Raw genomic sequence first — 23566 nt, forward strand, 5'->3', positions numbered from 1 at the left:
CACACCCCCACAAACACTGCCCTGTGCATTAACCACCATTAACATCCTTAACACAGGGCCAGGACAGGGCTTGGAACAACCTGGGATGGACTTTAAGGTCCCTCCCAACCCAAACCAGTCTGTGATTCTGGGATTCTGAGTGTGCCTGGCTGTTGTGGCTGGAATTTCAGGACTTTCTGGTGCAGTGTTTTGAGGGATTGGTGACTGTGTGGGAGGTGAATGAAGGTGACGCTGGGAAATGTTGATATTTTTAACAGCTTGAGAAAGTTACCTTTCCCTCCTCTTTTTTTCAGGTTGGAACAAAGTATGTCTGACCTATTGGTGAGGAGATTTCATCACATTGGCAAAGAGGTATTCTGAGTGTGGAGAACAATGAGCAGCAACGTAGAGAAACATGGTACATAAATTTTTGTTAGTGTGATGGCAAGGGAAGGTTGATTGGGAGGGTTTTATTGCTTATTAGTCACAGGCAAAGAGGCAGCACTTTTTAGATGGTCCTGTTGGGCATTCTGCTCTACCCAGACATTTAATTTTCTGCAAAAGAAATTAAAAAAGAGAGCTCTGTGCAAGGGACGAAGAAAATAAAGAGCAGATCATAAGAGACTTATCTGTGGTGTAGATTTAGAAAAGGAGCCACCAACATGTGCAATTTACCTCTAAACTGTTACATATTTGTCCTCTCTTGATTGTACAGATGTGTTAAACATTTGGAACTGGAGGACCAGTCCATTTTTACATTTCACTCATGAACATGGTGGGTTTTACAAGGTAGGAATGTCCCAGAACCCTTCACAGCCAGACACTGCAGTACAGGGTGCTTTGGTACATGTCATCATTTCAGACAGAAGTCTTGAAATGTGGGGAAATTGCCATTTGGAAAAGAGTTTGCTTCTTGTAGAGAGGTATTAGCAGAAACTGGAAAGATAGGTTTCATTAAAAAAATACAAGACTTCTCATATTGTGAGACATTTTTGTTGTTGAAGGTGGTAATTTAGCAAAACTGAAACCTTTCATGAGAAAGTGCTTGTTTCAGTCAACTTGTCAGGAAATGCTTTGGAAAACAGTGATTTTTAATAATATCAGGTGCTTTCCTTGTTACAGTGAAGATTTTGATTCTGTTATCTGAAACAGGATTTAAGTGCATGATACTCAGAAATTTAATGAGAAATGAAACTGTAATCTTCACAAAACTCAACATTAAAAAGGATTATTTTGATGTCAGGAGAACATTATGAGTAATTCAAACTGAAAATACACTTATTTTATCAGTGCTGCAACTTTTCTCTGAACTATTGGTCATGAGAGGAAAAAGCAATCTCCTGTTCAGTGCCAGCATAACATCTACTTCAGAAATTGTGGTGCTGGAGCAACTTGTCTGATGCAGAGAATGAAGCATTTCAGTGTTCCTGAGCAAGAGATATCTCTGTTGCCTAATGGCCCAGGGAATTTGGTAATGATTTCAAAAGAATAAACTGATTTTTCTCTATTTTATGGCATTACCGAGCAACTGGGAATCATCAAAATGCAAAAAGGTCACTGGGCTTCCACTGCATATCACTTTGTAAGATGGTTTTTCCTAACTTCTTTTTACCCCCATGTTTTGTTTTCTGTCAAGCAAGAGAATTCTTTAAAGAGACCAAGGTTACTCATTCAGGCTCAGCCTCAACACAGCTTCCAGAATAAAATTTAGATTTTACTTATAATTTATTTTACATCATGAGGAGATGATTACCTTTGATACAGAGTTTTAAAAAAATACCCCACAGTTTTGATCTATAATAATTTACAACACCTTTAATTTGAATTACATATGACATAATCATGGAAAAGTGGCAGGGGATCAAAAAGCTTATAAATTTTTAAACAACCTCAATTTTCATAGTAATAGACAGTTTATTTTATATTAATATGAGCTTTGTGTAGATCTATATGGACAGCAATCCTGCTCATGTCTTTGTAAATAAAATAGTTGCCATTAAGGTATGTGTGACTCCCTAAACATGCTGTACTTTGTTACACAGGATTGGACAGTATAAGGCTTGTGGAAAAATGAGTAATGACATGGAATAAATGAAAAAAGGAAGAAAGTAATACACAGTTGCAATTTTCATTTTTCATATATCATTTTAACTTTCATTTTGAGACGAATGCATAATTGAATTTATGGTTGCACATCTGTTGAAGGCGAAATAATGCAAATACATAATTGCACACTGTATAAATAGGAGAGGAATTAGCAGAGTAGCTGCAGTGAGGTAACTGCTACTTTTGCATTCATCAACTTTTATTCCACCATTCCAGGTGGGTGTCTGGCCCAAGAGAGGGACCTTTCCTTTCAGATTCTGAGTTTTTGCCTGGTTCAAATTGAAAGAGCTCAAAAGTTTCTTTAAGATGGCTGCTTTGTAGCCAGAAAACAATTTAATGGTCTAATTTCCTTTAGACATGTGGCCATCTGAAAAACAAAGCAGAAATTACCATCTCAACTAGCAGCTACAGCACTTTCCAGCAACTGAACCGACTAATTATTCCATCTTGATGATCAAGTTTTCATGGAATTCTAATCTTTCACTCCTGCCTTTTCTGGGTTTGATCCCTGGTAATGGTTGGGTCCTTCGTGTCTGTGTGGATGACAGGTTCACTCAAATAAAAGTCCAGGCATTTATGATTATTGGTAGTGCTCTCCATGAAGACAATGTCTGTGGTTTCCCAGCTCGAGGTAAAAGTATTTAGCCCATAATTTCACTGAAAATTAAGCAGATTTGCACATTGTGGACTGATTACTAGAAATTGCTCTCCATCCTCCACACTGAGGACTTCCAGATTTCCTGGGAAGGCAGTGACAGAAAAGGGTCATGGGCAACTACAGGACAGTGCCCTTTGCTTTCCAGCAAATAAACTTCACAGAAATACTATCTCCTTTTCTTCTAAGCTGGCTGCTGAGCTTTAGTCTCATTATCTGCTCAAAAAGAATTGAAAATATCAGCTAAAATATGTCTATCATGTCTTTCAATTTATATGGAATAAGGAATCAAAGGAATCAAAAACCTCTCAAAGCCCCAGCTGTAACACAGTCCGACTGCTATTGAGTCTGAGCAACCTGGTTATTTGAATGCTGTTAAATAATTAAACTTTCTTTCTCATGTCTGTTTTCCCTCTCAGTGTTTCTAATTAAATTCTACAGAACACAGATATCTTATGTATACCTTGTTCTATCAGGGGCAAGCAGAGGTGAATGAAAAATCCCTGGAAACTGTTTGGATTGGTGAGTAATCCCTTACTAGCATGAGCTGCATCATCCCTTCTTTAAGAGCTTGAACAAGTTCAGAAGAAGATAAAACCATTGTCATTCTGCCTTTGAATGCACCAAGCTCCTTGGTGCCTCATGCCCTGGCTCTGTGATGAGGCTCAGAGGAGGAAGGGAAGGGTGAGAACCTTTTATGTGAAAATTTTCCAAGCCAAATTACTGTGGAATAGAACAGGAGTGTGACCTGAGGGTGCTTCATCTCTTCTTCCAGTGTGGCCACTGCTACCAGTTGTGGAAGAATCTGAAGAGTTTTATTTGTTTTAGTTTTAATCACACTTCTGTAAGGACAGGTGGTACTTCTGGGCCATAAGTTATGGGCTGGCAATGTGTCCTGTTGGTGCTTTATAGGAGGAAATTGGTCTTGAGTCTCCTTATTAATATGGCCTTTCCTTCTGGGAACACTGAAAACCAACCACAAAAAAGAAAATCCCAATAGATCTGACACTTCATTCCTCTGAAAAGTAGCTTTTCTTTTTTTTTTTTTTTAAGCTGAATCATGAACCACACCCACAATCATGAGGGTATCTGTTAGTAATGCAGATCATGTCTGGTCTGTTCATGACTTTTCACTCAGAATATGTGGGAAGGCCAAATCTTATCTCTCCTTACTCAATTTCTCTTTGACATAGCCTCTGTTCTTGTGATTTCATGTAGCTGGTCCTACTAAAAGAAAGTAATAAAAAAATCCATACCTGTGGCTGTAGGAAAACAATTTGTGAAAATGTGCATTTTCCAGAATTCATTATATTCATGCTTAGGGAGATGTATCAAACAGAAATAAAGAAAAGTTTCCATCAGATGGAATAAATGAAATTCATTTGTCAGGTCAGCACTTCAGGATGTCCAGGCTCTGGTTTGCTGGCTCTTGCCTTCATGTTTGTCCCATTCTGAGGTCTTAAAGGCAAAAGAGGGGAAGCTGTACACGAAGGCTACCATGCAGTGGTGGCACGGTGTCTGTATTTTTCTATTCCTAAATAATGTTAGTTCACTGTAGCCAGTACTTCTGCCTTTATTAAATTAGTATCAATTGTGTTTCAATAAAGAGCAAATCAGGAAATCTTGGCAAGTCCTTGCATTGCTGACAATCACAGTTTGAAACTACTCAACAGCATCAGTTTTAGTGCTTTTATTGAAATTAATTCAATCTTGATACTTTAACCAGTTTCTGAGTTGGTATATACACTTTTGATGTCATGCATGCGAAACTGAATTTTTTTCTCAATATAAAAATAGTAGATGCCAAACTGTAGTAATTTATAAACAGCAGGTGTTTCTCAGTGCACTCAGCAGAAGCTCTGAGAGTCTGTAAAGATCTGACAATGTCTTTTCCATTTTTCCCAGCTCTGATGCAGCTCCTTGGTTGTTCAAAGGGAAGGAGGTGGCTGGTGCTGCTTTGTGAATCTCCCAGTCTTGGTGCAAGTGTTAAATTTAGTCTCAGAACACTTACTGGAATTAACTTGGACTCGGAACAGCCGTGGGATTGAACTCCTCAGGAGTTTTAGAGAGCAGGTGATCTTATTTCTGAATCCCAGTAAGAATCAGGGGCCTGCAGAGCTCAGCACTGTCAAGATGAAAGCGCTGGGAATTGGCACAACTGCTGGGAATATTCAGTCTAAGGTGAATTTTGATGCTTTCCCTGAGTTGATGTTTAACCATTGTGCTTAAGCAGTGGCTCAGGAGAGACTTCCAAGGTTCCACTTCAGGTGAGGCAGCTCTGGGTGGCACCTGGGATCCCTCTTTTTCTTTGCATCCTTTCCCAGTCTCTGAGCAGAAATGCTGCTTGCTTCCTTATGGGCCTCTCCTGGGGCTAGCACTACTTTCACAGTAGGCTTTGGGACTATTTCCAGTGAATGATCAGCTTTTTCAGTTTCTTTTTCTGCTTCTGAGAACCCCCCTTCAGAGGTGGAGAGATCAGTTCTGATGTTCTTGACAATAATTTATTCTGCTCCGTTGCAGAAGTTAAAGGGCTTGCAATTACACTGAAGTTCTAGTTCTAGCACTGTTCCTGGCAGTGAGAAACAGAGACTTGCTGATGGAAAGAAGATAAATATTCCCCCTTCTTTTCACCCAGAATCCTGTTTGACTCATCAAAGAGAGGACACAGTGGGTCACAGCAAGTCTGACGCCTCAGTTCATGCCTTGCTTAGGGACAACGAGGGCTGAGCTTCTGCTCTGCTTCCAAAGCTCATCCTAACTCTGAGGGAATATTTCTGGCAGTGCAAGTGAGAGGTTGACAGGCAGCAAAGCCCTTGCCTTTCCCTGTGCCTATGTACCAGGAGGATTGAGAAATACTAATAATAGAAATGTTATTTTATGCCAGAGGCAGGGTTGTGTTTCTAACTGTGGTGCTGCCATCAGTTTTAGGACTCAGTTTTTGTACAAAGGGGAGAATGTAACATTTAGCCCATTATTAAGCTCACTTGCTTGGCAGTATTTTTAAAGCCTGAAGCCTGAATATGTCTGGCATTTTTTCAGAGCAGGTTTAGAAGCCTGGACAGACTGTGAGTGACAAAGTTAAAAAGGGAGTTTGAAGTTTAAATAGTCAAAAGTGGAGTGCTGTAAGTACAAAAACTGCAAAGAACACCCAGAGGCACTTCATCTTTTGAAGATTCTGAATTTCTAGGTCTAGAGTCACTGTTCAGATTCAGTTACAGTCCTTTAAAGCTAAGGATTCCTGACTAATTCCTCAAACTTACCTTATGCCTTTATACTTCATAGAATACATTTGTCAGACATTGTTTTTTTAAAAGCACTCTAATTTTAAATCTATTAAAGTTTGTCAATGGTTGGATTATTAATCGTATGTATGTATTTGGCTCAGTAACACCACATATGGCTAAAATTAGCATGGCCAACAAACCAATTCCCCAAAACTGCAGCTGGGGTAGTGTTAGCATCACTTAGAAAATCTGGTCCAGAAGCAAAAGGCTGGAACCAGGACACTTCTTTTATTACTGAAGAAATTACAAGTTCTTGTTTGATCTTCTGTTTTCAAAATCTTATTTATATTACCATACAGGCCTCTACATCTTATGCTATGGTTACCATTACACATGATTTAAAATCATATGAATCACTGGAAATGAATATTCACCACCAAGTGAGAGGAAATATGAAGTCTGAGTCTATGAATTTAGAGGTCTAATACAAATCTTTTTCTTTTTTTAAATTTTCAGTTCTAGTTGCAAGAGTAGGATCTAACGAATTCTGTTTGCTTTGTATTCTTATCTAGTAAAATTTTTGAAGCAATTTCTCTATTTCTAACTCCTCTCATCAGTGTTTTCCCAATCAACTTAAAGGAATAAAAGCTTATTATATTGCATGGCTTTCTTCCTTCTTTGGATTCTGGTGTTGTTTTTTTTTTTTTTTTAATTTTTGGGAGTTTTTTGTTGTTTTTGCTGTTTTTTTTTTTTTTTGGTTAGGTTTTTTTTTTTTTGTTGTAGTTATTGTAGTTTCTTAAGCTGCCTTTAATCTACAACAGGCAGGCCTTTCATTTTCTAACTCTTTTGATACAGCCTGCTGTTTGGTGGGAGTTCCTACATTTTCTGTAGCTCTAAAAGTTTTCTGAGATTGCTGAAATTGCTTTGGGAATATCTTAATTTGCAGACAACTGTGCAGAGAGGCACTTTTTACTTGTGGATTAAAAAAAAAAAAAAAAAAGTCCAGGAACTCTCTAATCATTATGTTGTACTTTTTCCCCCCTAGAATTCTCAAGATCCTTTCAAGGAAGACTTAGAATGTTTGAGCTGACCTGAAGTGCTCTGAAGTCAATGGAAAGATTTCTGTTGATTTTCAAGGGTTTTGAAGCATTCCTTTAAGGAAAAAACCAAACCCCAACCTAAAAAACATCAACACTGTTTTGGTGTTACCAAGAGTGAAGTATAAATGAAACTGTAAAATTATTTAAGTAATACAGTTCACTTTGTAGAAGACAAAAGGAGATTATTGCACATCACCTCAACAGGACAATTTAAAAAATAATTAAATGCTGGTTCCAAGGCAATTTCATTTTTTTATTGTAATGGATAAATTTAACGCTTGAATGTGCCCCAGAAATAGTCATCCCAAGGCAATTTTATATTCTTGTTGTTGTGGATTTTTGATGCATGAATCTGTCCTAGAAAAAGTGCTCAGAACAGAATACACAACCACTAAATTAAAAAAATTCTTACTCTCATTCCAGCCACCTCTTGGAACATAAATTGGAATCGGGAGGAGGCAAAAGTGGATAACTCAGGATGGAAAGAGTCAAGTCAAAATTTTTTTTATTAATAGATTCATTTGGGTGCTGAAAGATTTAGAGTTATAGGGAAGAATGGAAGAAGAAACACAAAATACTAAGGAAAAGAAATATTACATGCCTGTCTTGGTAAAACTGAGGAGACTTCAAAAGTTTTAAATGATAGCAAACTAAATATACTCAAAGGAAGGGGATTATTTAAATACATCTTGTCTTCTTTAAATGCATGAAGTTATATTTGATTAGCAAATCTTCATCAGGCAAACGATCTGTGCTGGGTGATTTATAAGAGCAGAAAACCTCTATTGCTATATTTTTACTTTTTGGCTTTATAGCATTGTTGCATTTCACAATGAAATTTTATTACTCTGAAGGCGAATTTAAGCAGAGGAGAAGGCAGGAAAAGACATAGGGAGTTGCTTTTATTTCTTGCACAGAAGAAATACAAAAATGCACCTTTTGTGCTTTTCTTCTTCCCCCCTTCCACCCCCATCCCCTCCCCCCAGTCTAAAGGAAGAAGTCCTCTGAAAGATTTTTCAGACATAAATTGCAAAAGCACAGGATTAATATTGTTGCCTGATTTAGATGGGCAAGTTTTTAACTATTATAGAACTTTTGGGTTTTTTTAGGTGAACTGTTCCAAATTATTTCTTTGTTTTGCCTTTTTTTTTTTTTCCTGTCCATCAATTATAGTAACTTCTGTTCTGGCCTATGGGAAGACAGTTCAGTAAATATTGCAGCTTTTACTACAAAAAATATTCCAAAACCATGGTCCTTCTAGGAAGTGTGGAGAAGAACACAGGATTTTTCCATGAAAATTATTTGAATGGATGACATTTGGCTGATATAAATTTACATATATATAGCTTGCAGTTAGATTTTTTTCTATTGGACTAGTACAGACTGTCATTAAAAATGAAAAAAAAAAAAAAAGATGACAACAACCACCACCAGTAGAACCCCAAACCTCAAAAAACAAATTTAAAAAACCACCCAAAAACCAACCAACCAAACAAACAAAAAACAAACAAACAAAAAACAAACAAACAAAAACAAACAAAGAGAAAACCCAACCCCAAAACCCAAAAAACCCAAAACTAAACCAACCAGCCAACCAAACAAGAAAACCCTTAATGAGCATCTGCTTGGGCATTAGGAGGCTGCAGTGAATATCTGTGTCAGGTTAGACACCAGAGGATGTCTCTGAAAAAGGCATCTGACCTATTCCTAAATAGTTTTTGACCTATTCCTAAATTCCTCATTGCTTTAAATGAAATGCATCACACCCTAGAAATGCTGTCCTTCTGAATGGAGGAGAGCAGGTAATTAGTTTGGATGCAAGTACCAACATATTACTTATTACTGTAACACTTCAGGTGTTGTACAAGGAACTTGCACTGCAGCACTTTAAAGCCTCAGACTGAGTTGTTTATTATGAATAATTTCTCTTGGGCATTTTGCTTGTCTTCTGGCAAATAATTAGTGAACAATTAAGGTATTTAACTAGCTTTGGAAAAATTCCAAAGTGCATAGTAAGTACTTGGTGTAAATGGGGATTTGTTTCTTTATTGTGCCTAGAATTGTTCTCAAGAAATCTTTTTCACTATTTGAGTGGCTCCAGTTTGGCTCCCTGAGACTGGAATAATCACAAGTTGGATTTGAACAGTCCTAGAGCTTGTGTGTTCAGAAAAGTCAAGAGGCATCTTTCATGTGCTTGTTTTGCAGATGTCCACCAACATATGTATATGTGAAGGCAATGGAAAAGAGTCAGGTCCATACTCCCACTCCCCTAGAGTGATACAATCCCAAAGCAGCTCCACAGGTGCTTTGTTGTCTTGCAGTTGTGCACTGTGCAGGGCCAAGGGCTGTTGAGTAATCTGCAAGACTCTTCATCCTCTTCAGGGTAAGTCACACAGACAGGAGAGTCCACAAAGGCTTTTAAGCTGTTAGCAGGGGGTTTGCTTCCTGCCCCAGTCTATTTGTGAGTGTGACTTAAGAGCTAAATGCACTTGATGCTCTTACTAATCACAGGAGTAAATCCTAACAGTTGTGCCTTAGTGGGTAAGAAAAGTCTCCAGATGATGTCTTGTCTTTTTAAATGCGCATCGATTAAAGTGCCATGAGCACTTTTGTTAAATAGAGCAAAAGTATCTGCTCAGATAATTAATCTGTCATGCCTCCCTGTACATTTGTTATCTGCGTTTCTGCATCTGAGCTAGTTGACCAGAATTTCTTTAGTGGGGAAAAAAAGCACCCTTGAAGTTCAGGATCCCTCCATTGTCCTAATGTTATTTCCTTCATGCCTCCAAGTGCCTCCTGTTTTATGGATTCTGGCTTCCCACACGGCTACCTCCAGGCCATGTTGTGAGTTTCCCAGTTCATACATTCCCTTTTTATCTGGATAATAATTCATCTGGGTGATGTCTGTTGCAGTGCTGTTGGTGTTCAGGAGCACACAATCACAGAATGATTGTATGCAGGAGATTTTATTGAAGAGCTCTGGGTGTCAGGGGTACAGACCCAAATCTGACCCGACATGGTTTAGAACTGAACATGTTTTATATTCTATCATTATATAACTTCCATATTAATTATTAAACTGACATTGTTCCATTGTATTATTGATTTCATCCAGTCTTGGATTTCTCGTGATCCCCCTCAAACCTCTACCATGGTTTCTCATGATTCTTTAAACAATAATTATATCTGATCACATCTAACAATTATATAATTTATCCCATACTGACTGCACAGGTGCAGTTCCACATGATCTAGCAAACACAAGGTCTAACATTTCCCAGAGCCTACCTTTAACACTTTCCCAGGGTCCACTAAGCCCAACTTTCTTTCTAGCTCCCCAGATTTCCTGTGATTTTAAAATCTTACTTTCAGTGTGGCAGGGTGGTAGAAATGCTTCAGCTTTCTTTGAGGCATCTCAGAAGCTGCTCAGAGGAAGGCCATAGGAACAGCCATTTCCAGTCCATGCATGCAGCCCCACATTTCTCCCCACAGAGAAGAGCAAGGTGCTGTGGTGGTGTTCACGGGGTCCCAGGATGAGGGAAGAGACAAGAATGTTGACTCCATGTTTCAGAAGGCCTGGTTTATTATTTTATGATATATATCATATTGAAAACTAGACTAAAATAATAGAAAAAAGGATTTCTGCAGAAGGCTGGCTAAGAATAGAAAAGGAATGAATAACAAAGGTTTGTCTCTGACCGAGACAGTCTGGGCAGCTGGGCTGGGATTGGCCATTAATTAGAAACACCCAGATGAGACCAATCCCAGATCCACCTGTTGCATCCCACAGCAGCAGATAATCATTGTTTGGGTTTTGTTCTTGAGGCCTCTCAGCTTCTCAGGAGGGAAAAAATCCCAAGGAAAGGATTTTTTCATAAAACATGTCGGTGATTCTTCCCAAGAATATTTCTGGGTTTCACATTCTCTGAACCTCAGAGGAAGAAAACACAATTCTTATCTCATTTGTGTTTGTGCCGGAGTAGAATGCTGTGTGGAGATTGTTTACCCAGAGTGATGGAGTTTTGTTTCCTTGGCCTGTCAGGGCCAAGTGTGTGTGTGTCTGTCGGGACTGTTGGGTGACAATCACGAGATTCCGGGCAGTGTGCTCGGCAGATTCAGTTTAGATGTAATGTAATATAATGCAATATAGAATGATACAGTGTAATGAAGTAATTAATTAGCCTTCTTCTAAGATGGAGTCAGATGCATCATTGTCTCCTCTCATCGGGGTTGCCTGCAAATTCAATGCATGCACACGCACACGCCACAGAGAGCTCAGCAGGGCAAAGACTGGAAGGGTCTTTGCATGATAAATTCCAGCAGGGGTTTTATTGCATCCCTCACAACAGAAGGACCAGAGACAACAGAGCAAACCATGGGCTCTGCACCATTTAAGTGTGGGGTCGGTGACCATGAACTGAGGGCAAAGGGGTGGGCAAAGGGGTGGGCAAAGGGCAGCAAGCTGTAGGGGGGATGAGGGATGAATAATTGGGGTGGGCAGTGTCAACTGGCCAATGGGGGAGGCAATCTGATATAGATTGGCAGTAGTGCTGCAGAGCATCAAGAGTTAAGTCTTCTCCAACAGCCTAGGTGGGGAAAACTGTGATACAGAGTTGGAGGGAGAGGAGACGGAGGATTCCACAACTCCCCTGTTTTTCCTTATTATGAAGACTTCCCCGGTGGACCTCTGCAGACAATTAACTAAACAGGGAAATGGGAGTAAAAACAGTGATTACAGCCCAAAAACTTCCTTGAACAAACAATGAAACCCATCCTGTCCTCTCCTGTTCTCTGTAAAGTCCCTTGATGTCATATGAGTTCTTCTCAGCTTTTAAGTCCTTTACTTGCTCCTTCAGCTTCTGGATGTATACATGGATAGATGGTGAGTGCAAAGAAAAGGTGAAGCACAACATCCTTTCAAAGTCGTGGCAGCTGTGTCCATGGGTGAGCAGTGAAAAGTCTGTTGCTGCTGGTTTTATAGTGTTACATGCTTGGTGTTATTAGCATTTGTTAGCAGCTCACTCGGTGCTTAGGACACAGCATTGGTTTGCTTTCTTAGCCCTTTCAGTTCTCAGAGATTATCAGTGACAGCTCTGTGGCTTCCCTTCCTTTCCCTGTCTCTCCAGCCACCCAGCCTGCACACCCAGCCTCCTCTCCTTCACCAGCTGGGCAGGGTCAGGCTGCCTCGGGATGTCACTTGTTTAAAGCAGAATTACCTGGCTGTCAGAGATGCTCCTGCTCCTGGAATTGGACAAAAGAGAGCTAAAGAGGTATTTAATGGACAAGGCATTTCCTGCTGATGAGCTAGATGTTAACAAGAGCAGCTGTACAGCAAGCAATTTCTTTCTCTACCACACACTGCATTAACTGTGTAATCCAAAAGCAGTGCTCTGCTTTGGCAGGCAAGGACAGCAGTGTCATGCTAAGGGTATATGCAGAACTTTAAAGCTCTTGAGGGGTTTTAAATTTTTTTTTTAACCTGACAGAATTTTTTCTTGCACTTGTACAATTATTTATTTTTTGTGCTATGCAGCGTACTTAAAAAAAAATCATCAAGAAACTGGAATATGAAGACTGAGGGACAAGAAAGAATAGAATTGATGGTACTACTGATTCCTCTTGGTACAGTGGGATGATGAGTAGAATATAAAAAAGTGGCTGCTGAAAAGAAGATAAATGATGGGCATTGCCCAATTCTGTCAAATTTCTGAAGTATGGAGGGTGTGTGAGTTTTTGACCCTCTATATGATTTTCACAGATTTGCTAATTTCACTTGGTATATATTTATGACTGTATTTGGAATCAATAACAACAACAAAACAATTAATAAAGGAAAAAAAATTCCTCTGTATGAATTTTTGCACATGTCACTTCTTCATGGTAATTCTCATGTGAAAATGGAATTAGGCCTATTTCCCCCCTCTTTTCTACACATTTATGGTTGAATTATAGGACTGTAATTTTTTTCCCTAGACCCCTAGTGTTTCCCACTGCAATCGAGTTATTCAACCACATTCCCTTAGTGTAAATTATAACTTCAAAATAAATTCCTCATCTATTGTTAATGTTGATTTATCTGTTAAAATCTAATGGCAAAACTTTGATGTTTAAGAAAAACCTATCCAGTTTCTCAGAAAGTTTTCCAGTTTCACTTCAGGGGGAATAATTCCTTGAGCTAGGACTGCTATGTATGAAAACCTGGGAAAATCAGCTAAAGACCATGGAATTTGTGCAGTATAGGTGAAAATGAGAAACCCTGTGACTGCTCGTTTGCCTTCCAGCTCTGCCTGTGAAGACACCAGAGCTGTTGGTGTCTTCATTTACATGATAAATTACTTATTCTGGAATACATCTGAAATTTATTAAAAGAATAACATCCATGCTTTAATTTTGGCTTGTTCATAAAACACAACCTAGCACAAGAAACAGTAGTGGGTAAACAATGGCACAGTCCCCCTGCTGTATTTATTCTTCTAACACAACCTTTACAATTCACATCTCCATGGTGTTGGGTTTTTTTCTATCCATGGAAAGCTGAATGTGAAAAACAGCAAATGTTTTGCTTGTGTTTCACATTAATGTCCCTACACTGCATAAAAATCAAATAATTTCATTTGAAAATTTCACTGCATGGCTCATTTCAATAAAAGCAGTGCATGGTCTTCATTGTTCTCTGGGTCAGAAGAATGTGATGGTGACCAAAACTATTTGGGTCTTCACCTGAGCATGTCCTACCCTCACTCCCTTTCTTCTGATGGGCTTTTTCCCAAATGAAATCCACCAGATGGGAATTGCAAGAGGAACTCTCTGGATGATCACACAATAAATGCCTTCCAGAGGTGGGGGAGCTGAGATGTTTGCATTGACATCAGCCTCCAACATTCTGCAAGGCCAAATGTGAGACTCCAAATCTGTAAGTTTCCAGCTGAATCTGCTCATATTAGAACTCTCTAGGTAGTATAATTCATTGTACTAGATGGTAAAGTTGTTATTTAAAAACTGCCTTGGAAAAACTTCCTTTTTGTTTTTGGTTTCCTGGCCCAGAATTTGCACTATCATGAATCCAAGTTCATGTTACCTTCCTGTTAACAAATGACTTATTTTGAAAAACAATTTTGAGAAAAAATTTTCCTGGAACATTAGCCAAAAGTAGTATTTTCACAGATAGCATACATGAGAGAAATATTTTTCTTATTAATATATTAACTTTACTAAATAGGTTGTGTATTATCTGCTGAAATCTCTGCATGAAAATTGAAAGATTGTCCTTGCAACTTGTAATCAAGGTAACATTGTGCCAAAATGGGAAAACTTCTCTTTTTTTTTTATTATATGGTGAAGAAATATTTGCCAAGATGCTCACAGAGGGAGTAAGGGATTGACCTTATAGGTCATTATATTTTCCTTTCTGACAATAGCTAAGTTGCTTATCCTCTTGTACACACTTTCTGAACAGTGTGCTAATACTATTCTAAGATTAGATAGTTGGTCATCATCATTGCCCTCCTGAAAATCGGCCCATGGGTGATAAATTACATTGAGAAATGACAATTTGAGGAGCTCCTAAATTTTTTTGAATGTTTTCCTTATTTTCAGTAAAGAGAAAATAAGCCTATTATAAGCCTAATAGAAGAAATGGCTGGAGAATGCTCTCAGGCACTGGGTGGGATGTTTTTGGATGTCCTGTGCAAGGCCAGAAGCTGGAATCAGTGATCTCTAATTCCTTCAAACTTGAAATGTTCTGTGATCCTATGCTTCTATAATAATTATTTTTAAAAAATCAAAGAAAAGCTCACATTTTCAGGGTGGTACATTCAGCAAGCAGCACGTGCAGGCACCAAGGCAAGGCCATCCATCCATCCATCCATCCATCTATCCATCCATCCATCCATCCATCCATCCATCCATCCATCCATCCATCCATCCATCCATCCATCCATCCATCCATCCATCCATCCATCCATCCATCCATCCATCCATCCATCCATCCATCCATCCCCCATCCATCCATCCATCCATTCATCCATCCATCCATCCATCCATCCATCCATCCATCCATCCATCCATCCATCCCCCATCCATCCATCCATCCATTCATCCATCCATCCATCCGTCCGTCCGTCCGTCCATCCATCCATCCATCCATCCATCCATCCATCCATCCATCCATCCATCATCCATCCATCCATCCATCCATCCATCCATCCATCCATCCATCCATCATCCATCCATCCATCCATCCATCCATCATCCATCCATCCATCCATCCATCCATCCATCCATCCATCCATCCATCCATCCATCCATCATCAATCCATCCATCCATCCCTTTTTAGGCTCTAAAATTACATCACGTTTTCTGCACTGTTTCCTTGGCTGGGGCAGTGCCTTTGCCTCCCATACAAAAATTTTCCTCTACTTTATTTGTAGTTTATTCCTGATTCAGAGTAATTAAAAGAACCCCCAAGATAAATTGCTCTGCTGTATCTTCACTCTCCCCTCACATTTTATTTTTGTAATACCTAAAGCTTTTATGAGGAGCACAGAACTAATGCAGGATTCCCCCAAAGTGAGTTGTACATTATTATTTATTTCAGTTATTTATGATAATAGTGCCTTTTCCTTTTGTTTTTTTTCCAAGTGGCTCTCTTTAATGTTTCAGAACTGCTGGATGAAAAAAAAATCAATGGATATCTCATGATTCTCTAAGTTACAAAACAAAACAAAGCAAAACAGAACAAAAAAAAACCCAACCAAACAAACAAAAAAAAGTGAGATGAAAAGAAGAAACCCAGAGTGATGTTTGCTTATACCCTGATTTGGTATAAGCAAAACTCCAGAGTGGGTTTTGCTTATACCAAATCAGGAAATTCACTGCTTCTGGGGTAAAAGTAAATATGTTTCTGTGTGCTGAGCCAGCAGCAGAAATTTTAATGGTGAAACAACAGGTTTTGGTTCAAGCTTCTTCTGCCAAATAAGATATATTTATAGCACTTAATACTAAGAATAGTATATAGCACATTTGTTGATGTCTTTCTGGTATCCTTATAATCTAAGACTCATTTTGTTGTTTGGAACTCTGTTAGTGAATAAAATAAGAAGACTCCACAAAGTCTTTTCCATGAAGTGCATGATTTTCATGACACAGTTATTTATGGCTTTTACCTTACAGATCCAAGTTAATGTGGTTACTGTGGGTAACCAGAATAATTTACCAACAAAAATTGGCCTACCAAAGGCTAGTGATATCATTTAAAAACTTCAAGGAGGCAAATCTTGCCCTGCCATGTGATGGGAGCTGAACAGGGATTTAAAGCAGCCAGTGGTGAGTTATACTTGATTTTCCATTTAATCAGCTTGTACTGAAAAAAAAAAAAAAAAAAGGATGAGCACAAAGAAATCCAAGCCATTAAAAAGCAGCTTGCAGTCTTACCAAGAAATCCACTTCTTTAATGCTTTTCTAAAAGGGTGATCTTACCCTAAATATATACATAATTATCATCCTTCATGTACTTTATGCTGCTACAGTCTCTCAAGAAAAGTGATTTTTTTTCCCTGTGTACAGTGCCACTGTGAATGAGCTAATCTGCTTGATGTCAGCAGCTATCAGGGCCTCATTCTACACTGAAAAGGAAACCAAGTTGTTTTCTGAGGTTCTTCACTTCCTATTTTACCTGATCAAAGAAAAGTGCCCTTTGGGTCTTGCTTTAACAGCGTCTCCTCTCCAGTAATCTCAGGCTCAGTAATCTCCAACTTCAAGGTTTCCTTGCTGCCTAAAGCACTTTTATTGGTGCTTAACCCAAACAAGTTCACATGGGCTGTGAAATTCCTCTGTTACTGGTTATGTTATGTCAAGTTACTTGATATAAAATCTCTAGTTTCAAGTTAAATGGCCAGTTCTGAATGAAGCTGAAAGGAGTCAGTGGCACAATTGCTCAAAAATACTAGATAAATTAATTACAAATTATTACATCTTAAACACTCAAAAAATTTACATTTATATCTGTGAATATTGAATTGCTCCTTGTGAAAGGTTATTCAGAAATTAAAGGGATACCTGCACTCCAGACTGGGTGTTTTAGAAGTGTGAGAAGAATTCAGCCAAATGAGATCTTGACAGAACATTGGGGAATGTTCTGGGGGACCCTGGGAGAAGTGGGGTGGCTGCAGGATGTGGGTGGTCCCATCACAGAGTGCAGAGAATTGACAAGGAAAAAAAATCCCTTTAATTTCTGCAGTGCCTAGTGTATTGCTCAAAGAGGCAAAATGGATTGGAAGGCTCTGTTTAAGGGGATAATTTGCAGTGATACTTTACTGGCTACAATGATTGCAAGTCTAATTAACATACTTAAATATGGCATATGATAATTATTAGTGAGACTTGAGAACACCAGATGACAATGCAACTGGCAGAAATAAAGGGCACAGGAGAGCTCTGCATGCTAAAAAGGGGGATGGGATGGAATTTAGTAGAGACCCTTTTGATCTGCACATGTTAGATTTAGGGTAAAGAGCAGTTTTTCCCAGGTAGGTTTTTTTTACTTTCTTCATGTCTTTAATCAATATTTTGCTGCTGAACTTGGCAAGCACTCTCTCTATTTTAGAACATTTGACTGGGGTCATGTAGAAATGGGAAACCAGTGTTATCCTCCAAGCTTTGTGCTTTCAATTTATTTTTTCTCGTGTTTTTTAAAATATTTGTTTAACCTGGAGTGTGGTGTTCCTGCAAAGGCTCAAAGCAGTGCTATTGATTATTTACCAAGGAGGCTATTTGGGTAGGGCTCCATTCTGCCTTGGAGCAGGAAGCTCTGGAAACCTCTTGAGGAAGTGTTGAGCATAAGTGGTGTGGAAAAAAGAAAAAAAAAAAAAGAAAAGATTTTGTTGTTGCTTATTTCAACAGAACTGAAGGGAGGCTCTGCAACTTCTGAGATATGCTTTTTTTAATTTTTCTCCAGGTCCTCTTGGCATTTGGCTGTACCTGTGGAAAGAACAGTGACAGCCTTTTAGAGGACTCTTTAAAGCTTAACCCAAGGAACCCTCTCACTAAACAGAATTTTGGAGAAAGCTCCTGCCACTGACCTGACCATGTTTCTCCAGCACTGTTCATCATGCCCTGAAAACCTTGGCTGCCCTCAACACCTGGGTCCAGCTGACAATTTCAGCCATGGAGTTCCTCAATTCTGTTTTTTTTTTCCCCCTGCTGAGGACCCTTGCTTTTCAACAGAGGAGAAATTTCTCTTTGCTGGGAAGTGCTGGGGTGAATTCGGGCTGCGTGTTTGCTTTGCTCTCCCCCGTGCCCCATCTGGGCTGTAATTGCCCTCGTTCTGTCTTTGTTCAGGCTTTCCATTATTCAATAACACCTTGTTTACTCTGTAATGACTCTTTTAGGGTCCTCTGTGCCTCTGGGATGCATTTGCCAACACAATGAGGGCTGCTGACATTTTGTAAGAGTGTCCCACGCAGATTTTTGTTTTCTTCAGTTGCCTAAGAAGGTTATCTGCTAATTCAGCAAACCAACAAAGTGAGATCTTGGATCAAGCCAGGCATGGGAGGGTGAGAAGATTTCTGGGTTATTGGAGTGTTACCTTAACCTCACAATTCATAATTTTACTTTGTTTGTGGGAGAGCAGGGACCTTAATCAGGGAGATAAAATGAAGACAAGTGTGTAACTGGAGGACAGAATTATATCTCGTGATGAGGTCCTCTAGTAAATCTGAGGTTTATAGTTTTTGCTGTCTTTTTAAATTTAATTTTGTTTTGTTCAAAGAAAAGCCTTAAAAATTCATCCAAAATGAGAAAGAGAAGAAGGGCATATGAATTAGTCATGGGCAATAACACATGAATTTTTCACAATATTTGTGGAACAGTGTTCAAGGAGTTTTTATAAATATTGCAATACTGGTAAAACTTTAGTGGAAAGTAATCTATGGGTTTTCAGAAGGCTGTGACATGGAAATATTTCCCCTCAGCCTTCTATTTGCTGGGTTTTATTTCAACTTCTGTTAGTGTCATTCACTTTCACATATGTATTTGTGTTTTATTAAGTTTTCTGGTACCCATGGTGGTACCTGTAGCCCTGGAAATGTATTTATTTTTACAGTTACATTTCTTTTCGGGTTAAAAGGGTTCCTGTCATTTTCATGCTCTTAGAATACGCTGAGAATTGTAGGCCACCTGAAGAGAATGCACCCTCCCCCTGTTCAAATGTGTGGTTAATAACCAGGTCACTGTTTTTGGAACAGCCCAAATGCAACCAAAACAATAAACTCAAAATAGCAGCTCTGGCTTCTGATTGCCTACAAGTGAAGAAGCAGCTTTGCATTGTTACACAGCTACAGGGACATTATTTTCCTCATCTTTCATCTAATTTTCTTCCCATCTGCAGATTAAACATCTGCCAGTTGGCATTTAAATGACATGGGTAATGTCCTGACTCTCAAAATCAAAATTCCCATTAACTACTGTGGGGCCAGGGAAGCTGTTGCTCTGGGAATTCATCTTCCCTCTCCCTGTGCTCTGCCCTCCCTGCCTCAGCACATTTCCCATTCCACTGTCGCTTCCTTGCAGGCAGTTCATCTCCTTTCTGCCTTTGATTGATTGATTTACCTCAATCAATGTTAATTTTTCTTCCTTCACAAGCTCAGCTGTGCTCCTTATCTACGCTCTCCACTCTTTCAGTGCTGGCACTGCTCTGTGTCTGAGGAAGAGGAAGGAGGGATGAAAGAAGCTGAGAGGAGGAGGAGGAAAGGGCACAGTAAAGGCTCTTTCCCTTTCCCTGCTATTTGAACTGACTCATAAAGCTGTGTCTGGTCTGGTAAAATCAGAGTTTCCTCACCTAAAAAATCAGATTTTTTAAAATGAAAACAACATATCTAGCCTCACAAGCACATGTGAAAACGTAGAACCTTCAGAAGCAAGCATTCATTTTGATACTTTCAGTCCAAGCCAGCACAAGATAAATTTCTGAAATAAATGATCTTTATAAATAATTCTTGCCTGATGCTGAGTTTGGTTAGCTCACACCAGTGGAGGGATGCATTCTCAGCCCCAGAGCTGTGATGCCTCAGAATGCTTCAGCAAACGAGGAAATTCAGTTTACAACATGGGTTTGGAAACTCTCCAGTCATTTAAGTCCTGAAAACCCAGCTGACACGGTGTGAGCATTTCTGCACAGATTGATCAATTAGGGACAGATGAGATCAGCCTTTCCAAATGGATGCCTTGGGAATGTGTGTGATAGAACACCGCTGTGATTAAAGCATCCAGGGATATAATCACCTCACCAACTTCCAGAAATCCATCACAGATGGTTGGAAGTCAGGAGGGATTCCTGTCTTGTCTCTTTATATTCATGTCTCATTCAGACATCTCTCAGAAGCATTAGGATATTTTAGCAAAAAACTGCTGTGTAATTAAAACCAATAAGTTTCACTGTTTTATTTGTGGCTTTTTTCTTAAAATCCATGAAATTCAGTGAAGCTTTCCATGGACTTGCAGCGTGCTACCACATGGTGTGGGATGCTTCACTTTTAAAACTCGAGGAGGAAGCTCAGTTTAGGTGTTGAGATGGAGATTGTTCCTCTGTGTGAGACTTCCACGTGTCAGGTGTGAAAGCAAGGTCAGTACATCTCATTTCCATAGGTTATTTCTGGCATTGCTGGCACAGTCTGGTAACTTCTAGGAGGTCTGGAAAGCTGAGAGTTTCATGTAGTTTAAGTCTTTGTATCCCTAAAATTACATCTTCCTTACACAGGGCACCTATCTTGTAAGAGTTCTTGGGAAGGATGCAACCAATTTTACATTCTCAGAAGCAGGAAGAGGAGAGGAATTCCTGGCTGGTTGTGTGCCTCCAATTTCAGTTCCTTTGTGTTCCCTGACAGAAGGGATCAAACTGCTGTGGAATTCCAGGTTTAGCAGGTACTAGCACCATTACTGGTCCATATGCTGCCTGCTGTACAGCCCCACACCAAAATGTCATCTGGTAAAGAGCAATAACTTGTGCTACAGAGGTTTCTCACCAGATTTCTTAGAGGAAAAGTGAAATAGTTGCATGTATCAGCTGAAGGTTTTAAAAATGTGTGGGGCAATCTGAATTCATGCATTCAAGTTAAAACAGAGAAAGTGCAAAAAAAAAAAAGTGCAGAAGTCTGGATTTGGTGCCAAAAAAAAAAAAGGGGGGGGGGAGGGGTGGGGAGAAAAAATAGAAAAATACTATTATTTTTATTCAAGAGCTTTTGGTGATAAAATTAGTCTGTTTTCCCCTCTCCATGCCCTTGCCTCTAGTTGAAACTCCAAGGCAGTTCATTTTCCCGTTCATTTCCAAATTTTACAATTTGGAATGATCAGGACAGTACTGGTATCCAAAGATCACATGCATGGATTAACTTCTGGGTAGACCTTTGAAAACATGAAAAGATGAAGGTATTACCCTGCACCTTCTGGCAGCAGCTGTAAAAAAGGGGAGGAAAATCAGCAGCAGAGCCCCTGAGCTGCTTTGGTGAGCAGAGGAGGTTCCAAACCAGGCTCTCTGGAGGAAGGATCTGGGATTTGAGAGGGACAGGATCAGCCTTGATCAACCTGAGAACTCCTCTCCAGGATGTGCAAACCACGTGCCCCCTCACTGTGAGGATGGATCCCCCCTGCCAGCCCTCTCCCAACCCTTTTTGGCTTTGCTGCCTCTTCCACAGGTAGGAACCATCCTGTCTGAGCCTCGTGAAATGTGAAAATGAAGGAAATCCGTGAGTGGCAGGTGGCAGGCTGAGCTGGGGAAGGGCAGAGCAGCACAGGGCTGCAGAGATGCTCTCAGAGCTTTCTCTGGTGGCTAAGGAAACTGCTCCAAGAGTCCTTCCTAGCTAGACTGGCATCGAGATATCTGCTGGCAGACGTGCCATCGTTTCAAACCTATCTCCATCTGTGTTTGCTTTCTTCTAAGGGGAAAATTAAAAAAGGGAGAGAAAGCTCACAACAAAATGCACTTGGTTTCCTTGGACACGTGTGTTTTTTGATGGGGTGTGGTCTGGTGTAAGGGAACTCTGCTGCTGCTTCTATGGGACCTGTCTGTAGTTTCCAGAGTCTTTATTTCACCTCTGCTTAACCCATCTTCTGTGATATATTGCATCCTGTTGAGAGATAAATTGCCTGCAGCATGAAGTGATGCCACATAAACGTTGAGTCTCAAGCAAGATCCCCCCCTCCATGCAAGTAATCTCCCTCTGGGTGCAAGGGAGCTAGGCAGAAACTTGCAGAAAACATCCATTTGTGGCACACTGAAAAGTTTTTGGGGGGGGGGGAGGGCCAGAATATAAAAAATAAATTTTTATGATGGAATTATCAGTGTCTCTTGTCAGCCAGCATGGCCACCCCCACTAAGGAGCTGCAGGATGAGGACTGTGCTGGTCCAGTGACCAAACTGATGTCCTGCTCATGGTGCATTTTCTCTTTTCAGGTCAGCTCACATTTTTCACAGTAGGCTGCCTGGGTGATATTTGCCTTCTTCTTTGTGCTTATTCTTAAAAGGTCTGTTTGTCTTAACATTTGAAATGGAGGCATTAAAACAACTAGGGTTATGTGTTTTGTTCTTCACACCAAAAATGCACCTTATAAAAGCAGTGATTGGCAGGGGGGAGCAGTTTTCTGAGGATTTCGTGCCCACTGCTGGACCCTCTGAGGAAAATGGCAAAACTCCAGTGCACAATATTTGGCATTCAGCTCCTTTCAAATGTTGGTATTTTTGGCTGGGTTTTGCTTAGGAAGAAACCTCAGCAGGGCCTCTCTAAAAATCTCAACGTTTATGAATAGTGCTGAATGTTTCTTTCATTATTTGAAGCAATAAAGAAGACATCAACTTGCTAACAGAAATGTGGACCTTCTCCAACACCTCCTGGTCCTTGGCTTCCCTTGGAATGGTCTGTGGTTTTGGCCCATCCTAAGCTGGCTTTCTTTGCTTACACCTGTGTGGTGTGCAGCCATGTCCCTGTGAATGTGTGGTTTGTGCCCTGAATGGAACCACACATGACAGAAAAACAAGTTTTTAATATGTGTGGCTTACGTAGAGAATTTAGACACTGTCAGGAATATTTTTAGGTGTGTGCTACTGGCAAGAAACAGTGAGTGGTGAAGCCAAACATTTCCTGAAAATGCAAACACCTTGGGTGAAGCTTTCTGGGAAGGTCTTTCAGGGCTGTGGAGAGGGAAAATGGAAAGGTTCAGCTCAGAGATTTGTGCTGAGGTCAGCTGGGGTGGGGGAAACCTGCATTCATTGCAGGGTTCTGTCTGGAACCCTGCAGGAAAGGAGCAGCAGCTTCCCAGAACGTGGTCACCTCACTGCTGAGCTGATGCCTCTGACAGAGCTCTCTGACAGTCAGGGTTTCTGAACAGCCAGTAGCTCTAAAATGGTGAGGTTTTGTGTCTTGGTGCCTGTGCTAACGATTCTGAGCCATGTTTAATGTGAATTTAGCCCTATGCACCACAGCAGTGTCTGTGCTGAAGCCTTTCCTACTCA

The 23566-nt window shown here is 40.0% G+C and overlaps 1 protein-coding gene and 1 long non-coding RNA gene across 8 annotated transcripts in view; one reads left to right on the forward strand and one right to left on the reverse strand.

Annotated features, from left to right (window-relative positions):
- Window positions 1–22332, forward strand: part of LOC115485113 (uncharacterized) — a 34200-nt gene extending 11868 nt beyond the window's left edge. Inside the window, exons 3-9 of one of the 7 annotated variants that reach the window (XR_007780525.1) lie at window positions 294–397; window positions 3160–3262; window positions 4646–5007; window positions 9270–12334; window positions 16237–16389; window positions 18020–20982; window positions 21753–22332. This is a non-coding gene — a long non-coding RNA (uncharacterized LOC115485113). Of the gene's footprint in view, window positions 1–293; window positions 398–694; window positions 769–3159; window positions 3263–4645; window positions 5008–9269; window positions 12335–13848; window positions 13978–16236; window positions 16390–18019; window positions 21217–21752 lie in introns of those variants that run through there. The other 6 variants (XR_007780524.1, XR_007780527.1, XR_007780528.1 and 3 more) reach the window with 6 other exon arrangements.
- LOC115484325 (zinc finger protein 239-like) overlaps window positions 1–23566 on the reverse strand; it is an 822389-nt gene that overhangs the window by 556543 nt on the left and 242280 nt on the right. The window lies entirely within an intron of this gene.

Source organism: Serinus canaria, chromosome Z (genome assembly GCF_022539315.1).
Source record: "Serinus canaria isolate serCan28SL12 chromosome Z, serCan2020, whole genome shotgun sequence".
Classification (NCBI taxonomy): domain Eukaryota; kingdom Metazoa; phylum Chordata; class Aves; order Passeriformes; family Fringillidae; genus Serinus; species Serinus canaria.